The sequence below is a fragment of the Zingiber officinale genome, chromosome 7B, assembly GCF_018446385.1.
Source record: "Zingiber officinale cultivar Zhangliang chromosome 7B, Zo_v1.1, whole genome shotgun sequence".
NCBI classification, from domain to species: Eukaryota; Viridiplantae; Streptophyta; class Magnoliopsida; order Zingiberales; family Zingiberaceae; genus Zingiber; species Zingiber officinale.
In genome coordinates this window covers 44,151,133-44,165,682 of record NC_055999.1, presented here as the reverse complement: position 1 = coordinate 44,165,682, position 14,550 = coordinate 44,151,133, and positions in this window count along the sequence as shown.

Sequence of the window (14,550 nt, the reverse complement as noted above, 5' to 3'; positions counted from 1 at the left end):
AATCAGACTGGGGGTGAATTTTTTTTTTCTCTTTTTTTTTCGGTCTTCAGTTTTACACTTAAACTCCAAACTGGTTTATCATTTTTTTTAATATTTTTTTTTGTTGCAATTAAATCTAAATTGGTGCAACACCAATCTAGATTTTTCTACTATTTTCTCTTCCCGCACTACTAATCCAAGACCAAGTCTTGGGATATTTTTTCGGTTATTTACCTGTGTACAGGATGTCCCAACAAGAAGCGCATCGATCTTCACCTCGGACGATTTTCCGTACTGGAAGAAGCGTATGGAGGTTTACCTCAAAACAGACTTCGACCAGTGGATGAGCGTTACGAGACCCTATAAAATTCCAGCAGACACTTCCGGAAATATACTGGATCCTGAAGACTGGACAGCTGATTTGAAGAAGAAGGCGTCAACAGAAAATAAAGCAATCAACACTCTACAGTGTGGATTAACAAGAGAAGAACTAAACAGAGTCGGTCCACACAAAAATGCTAAAGAGCTGTGGGACAAATTGATCGAGCTGCACGAGGGAACGAGCGACGCCAAGGTAACCAAACGAGACTTGCTCTTAAATAAAATTTTTAATATAAAAATGCAGCAAGGTGAAACGGCGAATCAGCTCCACGCGAGGATCAAGGACATCCTCAACGGGCTTCATGCGATAGGCCACCAGATGGAAAATAGAGACTTAATAAGGTATGCATTAAATGCTTTTCCACGTAATAGTTTGTGGGCATCAATAGTGGATGCCTACAAAATTTCTAAAAATCTTTCTAAGTTAAAGTTAGATGAGCTTTTATGTGAATTAGAATTACGTGAACAAACTAATGCTGGAGCCGAGAAAGGTATAGCTTTATTTGCAGGTTCCACCAAAGAAAAGAAAAGCAAGCCTGAATTTGAAGAAGATTCCGACCAAGATTTTGAAGACGAAGAACACCTGGTGAACTTAGTAAGAAAAATGTTCACCACGAGAAAAAGGAGCTTCAGCAAAAAGGACCTTCAAAAGATCAGTTCTCCCTCAGAACAAAAGAACGTGACTTGCTACGGCTGCAATAAAAAGGGACACTACAAGAACGAATGCCCAAAACTGAAGTTCGACAAACCAAAGCCAACCAAAAAGAAGGCACTCAAAGCAACGTGGGACGACTCCTCGGACGAATCGGAGGAAGAAGAGCAGAAACATCAGAGCCACCTCGCACTGATGGCCCGCGAAGATGAAACAGAAGACGAGTCGGAAGATGAAGACGGGTCTGAACCCGAAACAAGCCACGAGTCCGTACTCGTTTCCGAAGGCCCGAATGAGGTATATTTTAATTTAAACAAAAAAAATTTTAGAATTATTTCCTGTTTAAATAGTAAATTAACTAAAATAGAAAATGAAAACAAATCACTTCTTGAGGAAAATCAAAACCTCAAGGAACAAATCAAAAATTCAAATCCAACTCAAGATCTAACACTTGAGGAGGAGAATTTATCACTAAAAAATGAGATTAACAATTTAAAAGAAATGTTAGAAAAATTCACAACAAGATCAAAAAATCTAGACTTAATCCTAAATAATCAAAAAGCATGCTATAATAAAACCGGACTAGGATATAAGTCGAATTCAAATAAAACCTTCAAATCATTAATAACCCAACACAAATCAACCAATCTAGCTTGGGTTCCGAAAGCGTGCTTAACCACGCAAATAGGACTTAATCAATATTATATACCTAAAGAAAAAATACATTATATAAAATCGAATAAACCAAACCAAAATCCAAAATACAAACCTAAATCAAATTCAAAATCTAAACACTTTAAAAATCAACAAAATTATCACCAAGTTAACCATAACTATAAAAAGAATCGACACAAACCTAAAACCAAAATTTAAATTAATGGCCAATAATTCAGGGGGAGGCTCCAGAATAGCTGACACCTCCAAAACTAACTTACCCGACAGAGTAACTCAAAACAAACTAACCCGGCAGGGTAATTAGGATTAGAGACCAAGTTTAACTTGAATCATGGTACTGGTGAAATTTTTGGATGATAGTACGTTAGGGAAGCTTGGGCATCGCAAGTCTAGAAAGATATGGCTTCGATCTGGTGCATTTGGCCAAGTGGAATTGACCGAAGCTACCCTTAAATGGATCCTAATCAGTTAGACCAAGATTTAGTACTAAGCTCCGTGGATAGGACTATTCGGAAAATCTCGAAAGGTTGGTTACTTCTAATGACGTCCATGTGACTCACCAAGCTTAGAAGTTTATCCGAAGATTGCCTATTTGTGGAAACCAAAGCTAAATCTGAATCTAATACAAGTTAAACCAAAACTCCACAATTAACAATCCAATTTCATCTCACAAAATCATAGGATTCCCTGATTGATAATATAGATCGGGTGAGATGAATAAGGCTAAAATTTTAAAACTTAAAAAATTAATTTCAAAATTTCAATTTTAAAACTTAAAAAATTAATTTCAAAATTTCAATTTTAAAACTTAAAAAATTAATTTCAATTTTAAAACTAAAAAAATTAATTTCAAAATTTCAATTTTAAAACCTAAAAAATTAATTTCAATTTTAAAACTTAAAAAATTAATTTCAAATTTTCAATTTTAAAACTTAAAAAATTAATTTCAAAATTTCAATTTTAAAACTTAAAAAATTAATTTCGAAAATTCTAATTTTAAACTTAAAAATTAATTTCAAAATTTCAATTTTAAAACTTAAAAACTAATTTCAAAATTTGAATATTTAAACTTAAAAATTAATTTCAAGACTTTAATTTTAAACATAAAAATTAATTTCGAAAATTCTAATTTTAGACTTAAAAATTAATTTCAAAATTTGAACTTTAAACTTAAAAATTAATTTCAAAATTTTAAAAACTTAAAAATTAATTTCAAAATTTTAATTGTAAACTTAAAAACTAATTTCAAAATTTTAATTTTAAAATTAATTTCAAAATTCTAATTTTAAACTTAAAAATTAATTTCAAAATTCTAATTTTAAACTTAAAATTTTTTTTTTTCAAAATTTAATTTCAAAAATTATTTAACTCAAAATTTTAATTTCAAAAATTTTAATTTTAAAACTTAACTTCAAACCTAATCTCTAATTTAAAAAAAAAAAAAAAGGTCAAAAACCAGGGGCGGGCGCCCCTGGTATTCCCCTCCGGGGCGCCCGCAACCCCGGGCGCCCGGAGTTCCCTGTAAATAGGGGGCAGCAGGCGCCCCCAATCCTTGCCCCACAACAAGTTCACTTTTGCCAAGGTTCACTCCGAACCTAAGTGCGAGAGTATTTTAAATCAAATTTTCTTGCGGTGAAGACGCTGTTGCGATTCAACCGAGGTCGTCAAATCTATATCTTATCGATGGCTTCTCGGTAAATCTTCTTCCCATATCTGAAAATTTATTTGAAGTTATCTTTGAAACCTTTCTTAGAATATCTTTTTTTTTTAAAACAGTAGGAAACGAACAAATACTGGTGCTGGACCCTCTAATGCTAGCACTGACCCTAGGTTTCCCACAGAAGAACTAAGGATTAAGTTTGAGTCAACCACTTATAAGGCCATTAGGACTACCTGCATAGATAGATCGTTCTTTCTAGGGTCATGTCCCTCCGTTTTAGAGGTTATAGACCACTATAACTTAAGGAACCTTGTCGAATGTACCAGTCCAATAAACATAAGTCTGTGTGCCGAATTTTGCAATAACCTAGTGAAAGTAGACGATCTCACCTATACCACTAGGGCAGGGAGCACTGATATCACATTTTCCCCTACGACTATCCGAGAGTTTTTAGAGTTGCATCCATCTACTTGTTCCTTTTTGTGCTATCCTCCGAGGGATCTACCATTCGGAGATCCCTACTCACATATTACTCTCGATACGATTTATTCGTATTTTTTTGGGGGAGAGAGAGATCCCACTGTGACACAGTTTAGGTCGGTAGAACTTCGGGTCCAGGACTACGCTCTTTATAGGGTTTTAGTCTTTTGCATCTTACCACTGACTACTCGGGACATCGCTGTGATGCGCCCATTCCATTCGTTCTTACTCTATGCCCTTAGTCATAGGTTAGATATTGACATCAGCCTACATATCTTCTCCACCATTATCTACTTGGCTGGATTCGTGACTGATAGACGAGTCCACATGCCATTTTGTCACATTCTGATAGCCTATATGTCCTCGTTGCACATTGATGTCACTAGAGGAGACATTGCCCATATGACCGAGTTTGATGTTATAGCAGCTCGGAACTTCTCCCTAGCTGGTGTCCAGATAGATAGGGATGACGGGACTATGTCTTGGCGGAGGGGGGCACAGCACCAGCCCGATCCAGACTCACAGGGGGACGAGTTCATGCTCGCACTGTTTCCAGAGGAAGCCGCACCGGCTCCACCACCGCCCCTAGCTCGAGTACCACGTCACGCTCCCCGCACTCTGGCCGACCGTATGACCAGACTAGAGAGAGCTATGGCGAGTCTCCAGCAGGAGAACTCTGATTTTCATCGGGACATACGGCGAGAGGTTGCCGAGTTACGAGCTGCCGGGGACACCCGACACACTGAGCTGATGGCGCTTCTCCGATCCTTGGGATCTGGACCACCCCCTTCATCATCTCAGTAGCTCTAGTTATTACTCACTTCTGTAGCTACACTACCTACCTGTAAAATATTTTGGATTTATCTAGTGATATTTCATACCTGCATTGATTATGTTCTATCTTGGTAGCCTAGGAATTTTAAATTTCAAAATTGTTTTCAAAAATAATTCTTTCAAATTTTAAGTTAAAATTGTGTGTTTTCAAAACTTTCCATTTTTAGATTTTCAAAAATAGTTTTGGCCTTAGACTAGTTTTGAATCCTTAGAAAGCATGTACCCATAGGACTAGTTTTTGAGCATCTCACCAACACCTTAGGTTTACCTTGCTTGTGTTTGACAAACATAGAAAGGGGTGAGATGCATATGTAACGACCCAATTTTTCCCATTTCAAGTTCTAAAGGGCCATAAAAATATTGGAAATGTCTTTAAAATATTCTAGAGATTTTTAAGAATTTTTAGAGTATTTTTACGTAATTTTTGGAGGTCGTTTAGTATTTTTACAAAACCAAAGACGTTTAAGCAAAAAGTGTTGGAGAAGAGGTTCAAACCCGCGACCTCGGGTCGGACCAAACCAAGCCAAACCGGCTTGACCAGCTGGGATAAGAGATTTATGTTAATCTCAAATAGAGTTAAATAAGGTTATAGTATAGTTGAGTTATATCCGATTACTTATAAAAGGAAATAAGTTTTGGGATTTTAGAAAACCTAACTTCTTCTCTCTAAATTCTTCTTCGCTCTTCTCCCTCGCGACGGCGCAAAGCTGCGGCGGAAACCTAGAGCGAGCTAGGGTTGGAGATTCCGGCGCCGGCGAGACTTGATTCCAGCCGTCCCTCATCCACGGTGGCTGTTCCCGACGGAGAGAAGCCCGAGAGCTCCGAGAACACGCCGGAAAAGCTGCTACCGAGCCCTAGAAGCCCTCCTTCCCTTCTTCTCGGTTGTAAGTCCAAGAAAGCAAGTAAGTACTACTCACCTGCGGTAGGAGTTGCTCCGAGCTTTCGGTTTTCATTTCCTGGCTTTCGGATTTTTCTGCGCCGAGTAGAACTATATGCTAGGGTTTCTCTCCAGGTTTTGTTTATCTAGCCGAATCGCAAGGTTAGGTTCGCTATGCCGAATTTAAAGTGCTAGGGATATAGTTTCTCTTGTTTGGATCATGTGTGCAGAATTTAGGGACTTAGGGAAACATCCGAGACTTGTTTTCCTCTTGTTGTATCTGCCGTGGCAGGTTTCAAAGAACTTGGTTTGATTTAAAGTCTGAACCCAAGGATTATATAGATTAGGCACAGCATAATTTAAGTGGTTGTTTTCTTTCCAGCGTGGATGCTCCCTTGATAGCTCTAAGCATGAAAAGGGGCCTTAGTTCATGGGTATAGTTTAGATGCCCTATGGGATTTTGTTTAGTTTCACAGCATGTTTAAGTACTTGATTTTCACTGTGTTCGGGTAGGAAGTTGGAGGTGCCTTATTTCCATGAGCCTCTTAAAGCATGCCATCCTAAGTCCTTTGCTGATGAACTATTTCGTCATTGGCATTACAGTTTTGAGTTCTTGCTGTTTCCCAGGAGCATGAGTAGCTTTTAGCTTGTTTCGTGATTCCATACACCTGCAATTTTGAGAATTTCTGATACTTGCTGATTATGGTAGTATAAACGTGGATGAATACGTGCTGTAGGTTTTAAAGGTGTTTCCTTGAAGCATGGAAATTTAATAGCATGAGTAGGCACTTTAGATATCTCTGTTGTAGTTTCAGAATGTAATTTTGTAATCTTCCTATTACTACTGTAAGCATGAATAGCATACATACCGTGAACAATCATTTTGTTTTCTTGCTAACTTTATGTTAGCATATCAGTTTAGTTTTGGTGCTATTTCATGAAATGAACATCCCTCTAACTCTAGCACGTAGTTTTTATTTTACAGTATGTTTAGTAAGTCTAAGTTAGCTATCTTTTGCCTATTTTTACAGCATGTTTAGAAGCCCTAACGTAGCATTCTTTGCTCTATTTTATAGCATGACTAGTAAGCTCAAAGTTGCATTCTTTTGCCTATTTTACAGCATGATTAGTAAGCTTAAAGTTGCTTTCTTTGCTCTATTTTATAGCATGACTAGTAAGCTTAAAGTTGCTTTCTTTTGCTCTATTTTATAGCATGATTAGTAAGTTCAGATTTGCTTACCTTTGCTTTATTTTATAACATGCTTAGGGAGTTCAGATTTGCTTTCCTTTGTGTTATTTTTATATAGCATGCTTGGTTAGTTGTAATCCTATACTTGTTAGATACATCTAAAGGATTTTAATAAGCTCTAATAAAGGATTATGAGAAGTATGAGTAAAGGAAAAGACTAAAGTCTAGTTAAAAAGAAAGATAACAAGTAAGTAAAGCAAGAGGCTAGTACCCGACATCCAAGAGCTTGTCGTTAAACAAATCCAGGTGACCATTTCCGAGGTCTTGGCCCTGGTAGACCGAGGTCTGCTCTTTTAGGATTGGTGGCTCGCAACCCCAACCTATTAGGGAACGCGCATGAGTTGGTACTAAGCCTGGGCCCAAGAAAAGAAAACCCAAAGAAAGAAAACCCAAAGAAAGAAAAGTAAAGAAAGAAAGAAAAGGAAGAAGAAAGTAAAAGTGAAATTAAAAGATTAATTTCAAAGAGGAAGTTATAAGTAAATGAAACAAGTATGACTTATGTTTAGAATCAACAGAAGTTTAGTTTCTTTAATTCTAAGCATACAACATTAGTTTCATTATGTTTTTATCAGTTTAGTGAGCATGTTTAGTATTACTTCCAGTATTCAGTTTATTCCTGTACACCATGAGTACTTTGCTATGAGATGAGTACATGTATCTTTTCCTATAGCATTTCAGTTTTAGTATTGTTGCATTATTTTTTTATGCACTTCGAGTTTTGTGAGATAGATTAGTACTTACTAAGCGTTTTCGCTTATAGATCTTTTCTTTTTTTCCTCCTACTGCAGATAAAGGAAAAAACTAAGATATAAAGAGAGGCGACGGGGTGATGGTGATGATGGATGTGTGTGATGACTGGACTATGGAGGGATCCAGAATGAGCTGGCAAATTGCCAAGACTTTTCTGTTTAGTTCTTTTAGCTCTCTTTTAAGTGTTATTATGGGTTGAGACTGTAATTAAGTTTATTCCGCATTTATAATTAGTTTTCTTTTATTATGAGTTGGAGTAGTATAATTGTTGCTATTGCTAGAGTAGTTTCTTTCTTCCTGTTGATTTATTACTGCGTGGTTGTGAATAAAATGTGTTCCAGCCGCATGTGGCTGCGTATATATCTTGTGTATTATAGATTGGGTCACTGGTACAGGGGAGACTCTGCCGAAATTTTTCGGTAGGAATTCCTCTGAACCGTGATAAATCTAAGTGTCGCTAATAATAGCATAAGTGACACTAGTAAGTAGAGTAGGAGTTAGGTAACGGTCACCCTTAGAGAGTAGTAGTAAGAAGGGTGGGTTGTTACAGTTGGTATCAGAGCAGTGTTCCATTCTCCAGCATCACACACACATCAGCATCATCCTTGCCGTCTCCAAGTAAGAAAGTATTTAAATCCTTTCTTTATTCTGCTTTCCTTATTATTAACTGCAGTATAGAGTACTTGTTTTTTTTTGTACTTAAGTAAGATCAAAGATTTAGTTTCCCTTTTCTTTATTCATATTTAAGTATGATTAGAAGGGTTAAAGTAAGATATCAAGCCTTTACCTTGAATAAATAGATGGCAAGAAGAGGACGTCCCCGTGCTACTCACACTGAGGAACCAGCTCAAGGGAACGAAGTGCCTAGAGCAACTGAGCCCAACCTTTCTGAAGTGGTTGCTCAGCTCCAGAGGCAAGTAGCAGAGCAGCAGCAAGTGATTGCCAATCTGATGGCAAACCAGCAAGCAGTTCCTCCCCCTCCTCCAGTTGTCACTGCAGAGACCCCAGTGGTAACTGAGACTCCACCAGCTACTCAGGGAACCGTCACAGCACCCCAGAGACCAGAAGCTTATCTTATACAGTGGCTAAAGCTGAAACCAGAGAGCTTCTCAGGCACGACTGAGCCCTGGGATGCCCAGGCTTGGTTTAAAACACTAGAGAGCACTATGGAGCTTCTTGACTGGCCAGAAGTCGAGAAGGTCAAGTGTGCCTCTTTCTGTCTGTCTGGAGATGCTCGTATGTGGTGGGAGAGGATAAAGACCAAGAGAGCAGTTGATCAGATGACCTGGGCAGATTTCCAGTCAGAGTTCTATGAAGAGTTCTTCCACCTGCAGATTACCAACAAGCACTACGAGGAGTTTATAGAGTTCAAACAAGGTGACTTGTCAGTGGAAGAAGCAGCCAAGAAGTTCAACAGGCTAGCTCGTCTCTGTCCAGAGCTAGTGAGTACAGAGAAGGAGCGAGTCAGGCTGATGCTCAGAATGCTGAGACCACAGATAGCACTGAATGTGAGCAGTGGAGCTCATCGGCCCCAGACTGGCGAAGAATTGATCAGTAGAGCGTTAATCGCTGAACATTACATGAACAACATCAAAGCACAGCGAACACAACATCAGTCAGTGAAGACAGAGGACAAGACAGCAGGAAGCCAGAAGTCACAGTCAAGCAAGCAGAACTGGAAGGGCAAAGGTAAAAGGAAGCAGTGGAACACAGGAGGTGGCCAGAAGGGAGGACCAGCAAACAAGCAGACCAAGTTCCCTCCCTGTCCCAAATGTGGGAGAATACACCCAGGAGCCTGCCTTTTGGGTAAAACTGGATGTTACTCCTGTGGTCAGGAGGGACACATGGCTAAAGAGTGTCCTAACAAATTCAAAGCACCTCAACCACAGCCATTGCAATATGGAGGCCAGCCTGCACAGTTGCACCACATGGGAGCGGCATTGGAGGGACCCTACATCAGTCAAGGAAGGTTAGAAGCCCCACCAGTTCCTTTGATGGTGCCAGAGTATTCTCCCTCACCAAAGAAGAAGCTGCTAGTGCCTCCACGGTCGTAACAGGTCAAATAGTTATTTTCCAGCACATAGCTACTGTACTATATGACACTGGGGCGACCCATTCTTTTGTATCGATACCTTTTGCCAGTAGTTTACAGGTGCCTACAGAAAGTATGAACTCCAAGTTCCTGACAACCCTACCTTCTGGGGAAGTCATGGAATCCAATCAGTGGCTCCGAGCTGTACTGGTTAGAATTGCAGACCGAGAGCTATATGTAAATCTAATAGTCCTCGCCATGCAGGATTTCGATATCATTTTTGGTATGGATTTCCTCAGCAAGTACAGTGCCTCAGTGGACTGCCGCAGAAAGAAAGTAATTTTTAGTCCAGAAGGTGAGCCAACTTTTGAGTTCACCGGAGTGCCAAGGAGGAAGACCCAGAAGCTCCTCTCATCCCTAGCAGCACACCAGATGTTAGCTAAAGGGTGTGCAGGTTTTCTTGCATACATAGTAAAGGCAGAAGAGCAGAAGGGACTCCAGCAGGAGGAGGTCCGGGTAGTATGCGAGTATCCAGAAGTATTTCCAGAAGAGCTACCTGGACTACCTCCCAACAGAGAGGTGGAATTTGAGATTGAATTGGTTCCTGGAACCGGTCCAATTTCGAAAGCTCCGTATCGCATGTCTCCAGCAGAGCTGAAGGAGTTACAAGAGCAACTACAGGAGTTACTGGACAAAGGCTTCATTCGCCCTAGTCACTCATCTTGGGGAGCTCCTGTGTTGTTTGTCAAGAAGAAAGATGGGACAATGCGGATGTGCATAGATTACAGAGCTTTGAATCAAGTGACGATCAAGAACAAGTACCCCCTTCCCAGGATCGATGACTTATTTGATCAGTTAAGAGGAGCGACGGTGTTCTCAAAGATAGACTTGCGCTCTGGGTACCATCAGCTGAAAGTGAAAGAAAGAGATATACCCAGAACGGCATTTAGAACCAGATATGGACACTACGAGTTTGTAGTTATGCCATTTGGAGTGACCAATGCACCTGCGGTCTTCATGGACTTAATGAACAGGGTGTTCAGAGAGTATCTTGACAAATTTGTCATTGTATTCATCGATGACATTCTGGTCTATTCAAGGACCCCAGAGGAGCATGACACGCACTTGAGGATAGTACTGCAGACTCTTCGGCAGAAGCAGCTTTATGCTAAATTCTCAAAGTGCGAGTTCTGGTTAAATCAGGTGGCGTTTTTAGGTCACATTATCTCTAAAGAAGGTATTCAAGTGGATCCAGCCAAAGTGGAAGCGGTCAACAACTGGAGTAGACCCAAGAACGTCAGAGAGATCAGAAGCTTCCTTGGTCTAGCAGGGTACTACAGGAAGTTCGTGGAGGATTTTTCCAGGATAGCTTCTCCGCTAACAGCCCTCACCAGAAAGAACAAGAGATTCGAATGGTCAGATAAATGTGAGCAGAGCTTCCAAGAGCTAAAGAAGAGATTGATCAGTGCTCCCATTCTGACAGTCCCACAGAGTGACAAGAGTTTCGACATCTACAGTGATGCTTCCAAGATGGGTTTAGGAGCTGTACTCATGCAAGAAGGAAAAGTCATAGCTTATGCTTCCAGACAACTCAAAGACTATGAGAAGAACTACCCTACTCATGATCTCGAGCTGACAGCTGTAGTTTTGCACTTAAACTCTGGCGACATTATTTGTATGGAGTCCAGTGTAGAATTTTCACAGATCATCAGAGTCTTAAGTACTTCTTCACTCAGAAGGACTTAAACATGAGACAGCGTAGGTGGCTGGAGTTAGTCAAAGATTACAACTGTGAAATTCTCTACCACCCAGGCAAAGCTAACAAAGTGGCAGATGCACTCAGCAGAAAATCTAGTGCATCACTGATGTCTTTATCATCACTAGCCTTGCCACTGCAGAAGGAGTTGTCAGATTTTGGGCTTGAAATTATCGAAGGACAGCTCTCTACATTGACCTTAGAGTCTACACTGCTTGTGGAGATACAGAGAAAGCAAAGTGAAGATCCGGACATCCGGAAGATCAAGCAGGGGATACAGAAAGAAGACAACTCAGAGTTTAGAGTGACAGATAGCGGAATTATTTATCAGGGGAGTCGCATTTGCGTGCCCAATGATGAGGAACTGAGAAAGAAGATCTTAGAGGAAGCTCACAGTACACCATATTCCATGCATCCTGGTTCTTCCAAGATGTACCAAGATGTGAAACAGAGGTTTTGGTGGTCAGGACTCAAAAGAGATGTAGCTAAGTATGTCAGTACCTGCTTGACATGCCAGAGAGTCAAAGTAGAACACCAGAGACCAGGAGGAGTTCTTCAGCCTCTTCCAATACCAGAATGGAAATGGGAAGACATTTCCATGGACTTCATAACAGGTCTTCCAAGAACCACCAGTGGATATGATGCGATATGGGTAATAGTAGACCGATTGACCAAGTCTGCTCACTTCCTAGCCATCAAGGTGTCCCACTCCATAGAGCAGTTGGCCCAGCTATATGTTAAAGAGGTAGTCAGACTTCATGGAGTTCCTAAATCTATCGTTTCTGATAGAGATGGGCGCTTCACCTCACACTTTTGGGAGTGCGTTCAGAATGCACTAGGCACCAAACTCAAGTTCAGCACAGCTTTCCATCCACAGACTGATGGACAGACAGAGCGAGTGAATCAGATTTTAGAAGACATGCTCAGAGCTTGTGCGCTAGATTTCAAAGGAAGTTGGTGCAAGTATTTGTGCTTAGCTGAATTCGCTTACAACAATAGCTATCAGGCCACCATCAAGATGGCACCTTATGAAGCACTTTATGGCAGGAAATGCAGATCACCCATATGCTGGCAAGAAGCAGGAGAGAGAAAAGAGATGGAAGCAGAGCTAGGCATTCAGACAGAGGTGATAGACGAGACTACTCAAGCAATCCAGAAAATCAGACAGAGAATTGAGACCGCCCAGAGCAGACAGAAGAGTTATGCTGACACACGCCGTAGGCCATTGGAATTCCAAGTAGGAGATTCAGTTTTCCTCAAGGTCGCTCCTATGAAGGGAGTGATGAGATTTGGCAAGAAGGGCAAATTAAGTCCTCGCTATGTAGGACCTTACCTGATCATAGAGAGGATTGGGAAAGTAGCTTACAGGCTGGACTTACCACAAGACATGTCAGCAATACACAATGTGTTTCATGTCTCTATGCTAAAGAAGTGTCTCCATGACCCGAGTCAAGTGATTCAGCCTCAGTCGGTGCAGATCCAAGAGGATCTTAGTTATGAGAGCAGACCTACACAGATAGTGGACAGAGCAGTCAAGAGATTGAGAAATAAAGAAGTACCACTAGTGAAGGTCATCTGACAGAACCAGAAGCACGAGGAAGTCACTTGGGAGCAGGAGGACAGCATGAGACAAAAGTATCCAGATCTATTCTAAGTTCGAGGACGAACTTTTTATAAGGTATGGGGGATTGTAACGACCCAATTTTTCCCATTTCAAGTTCTAAAGGGCCATAAAAATATTTGGAAATGTCTTTAAAATATTCTAGAGATTTTTAGGAATTTTTAGAGTATTTTTACGTAATTTTTGGAGGTCGTTTAGTATTTTTACAAAACCAAAGAAGTTTAAGCAAAAAGTGTTGGAGAAGAGGTTCGAACCCGCGACCTCGGGTCGGACCAAACCAAGCCAAACCGGCTTGACCAGCTGGGATAAGAGATTTATGTTAATCTCAAATAGAGTTAAATAAGGTTATAGTATAGTTGAGTTATATCCGATTACTTATAAAAGGAAATAAGTTTTGGGATTTTAGAAAACCTAACTTCTTCTCTCTAAATTCTTCTTCGCTCTTCTCCCTCGCGACGGCGCAAAGCTGCGGCGGAAACCTAGAGCGAGCTAGGGTTGGAGATTCCGGCGCCGGCGAGACTTGATTCCAGCCGTCCCTCATCCACGGTGGCTGTTCCCGACGGAGAGAAGCCCGAGAGCTCCGAGAACACGCCGGAAAAGCTGCTACCGAGCCCTAGAAGCCCTCCTTCCCTTCTTCTCGGTTGTAAGTCCAAGAAAGCAAGTAAGTACTACTCACCTGCGGTAGGAGTTGCTCCGAGCTTTCGGTTTTCATTTCCTGGCTTTCGGATTTTTCTGCGCCGAGTAGAACTATATGCTAGGGTTTCTCTCCGGGTTTTGTTTATCTAGCCGAATCGCAAGGTTAGGTTCGCTATGCCGAATTTAAAGTGCTAGGGATATAGTTTCTCTTGTTTGGATCATGTGTGCGAATTTAGGGACTTAGGGAAACATCCGAGACTTGTTTTCCTCTTGTTGTATCTGCCGTGGCTGTTTCAAAGAACTTGGTTTGATTTAAAGTCCGAACCCAAGGATTATATAGATTAGGCACAGCATAATTTAAGTGGTTGTTTTTTTTTCCAGCGTGGATGCTCCTTGATAGCTCTAAGCATGAAAAGGGGCCTTAGTTCATGGGTATAGTTTAGATGCCCTATGGGATTTTGTTTAGTTTCACAGCATGTTTAAGTACTTGATTTTCACTGTGTTCGGGTAGGAAGTTGGAGGTGCCTTATTTCCATGAGCCTCTTAAAGCATGCCATCCTAAGTCCTTTGCTGATGAACTATTTCGTCATTGGCATTACAGTTTTGAGTTCTTGCTGTTTCCCAGGAGCATGAGTAGCTTTTAGCTTGTTTCGTGATTCCATACACCTGCAATTTTGAGAATTTCTGATACTTGCTGATTATGGTAGTATAAACGTGGATGAATACGTGCTGTAGGTTTTAAAGGTGTTTCCTTGAAGCATGGAAATTTAATAGCATGAGTAGGCAGTTTAGATATCTCTGTTGTAGTTTCAGAATGTAATTTTGTAATCTTCCTATTACTACTGTAAGCATGAATAGCATACATACCGTGAACAATCATTTTGTTTTCTTGCTAACTTTATGTTAGCATATCAGTTTAGTTTTGGTGCTATTTCATGAAATGAACATCCCTCTAACTCTAGCATGTA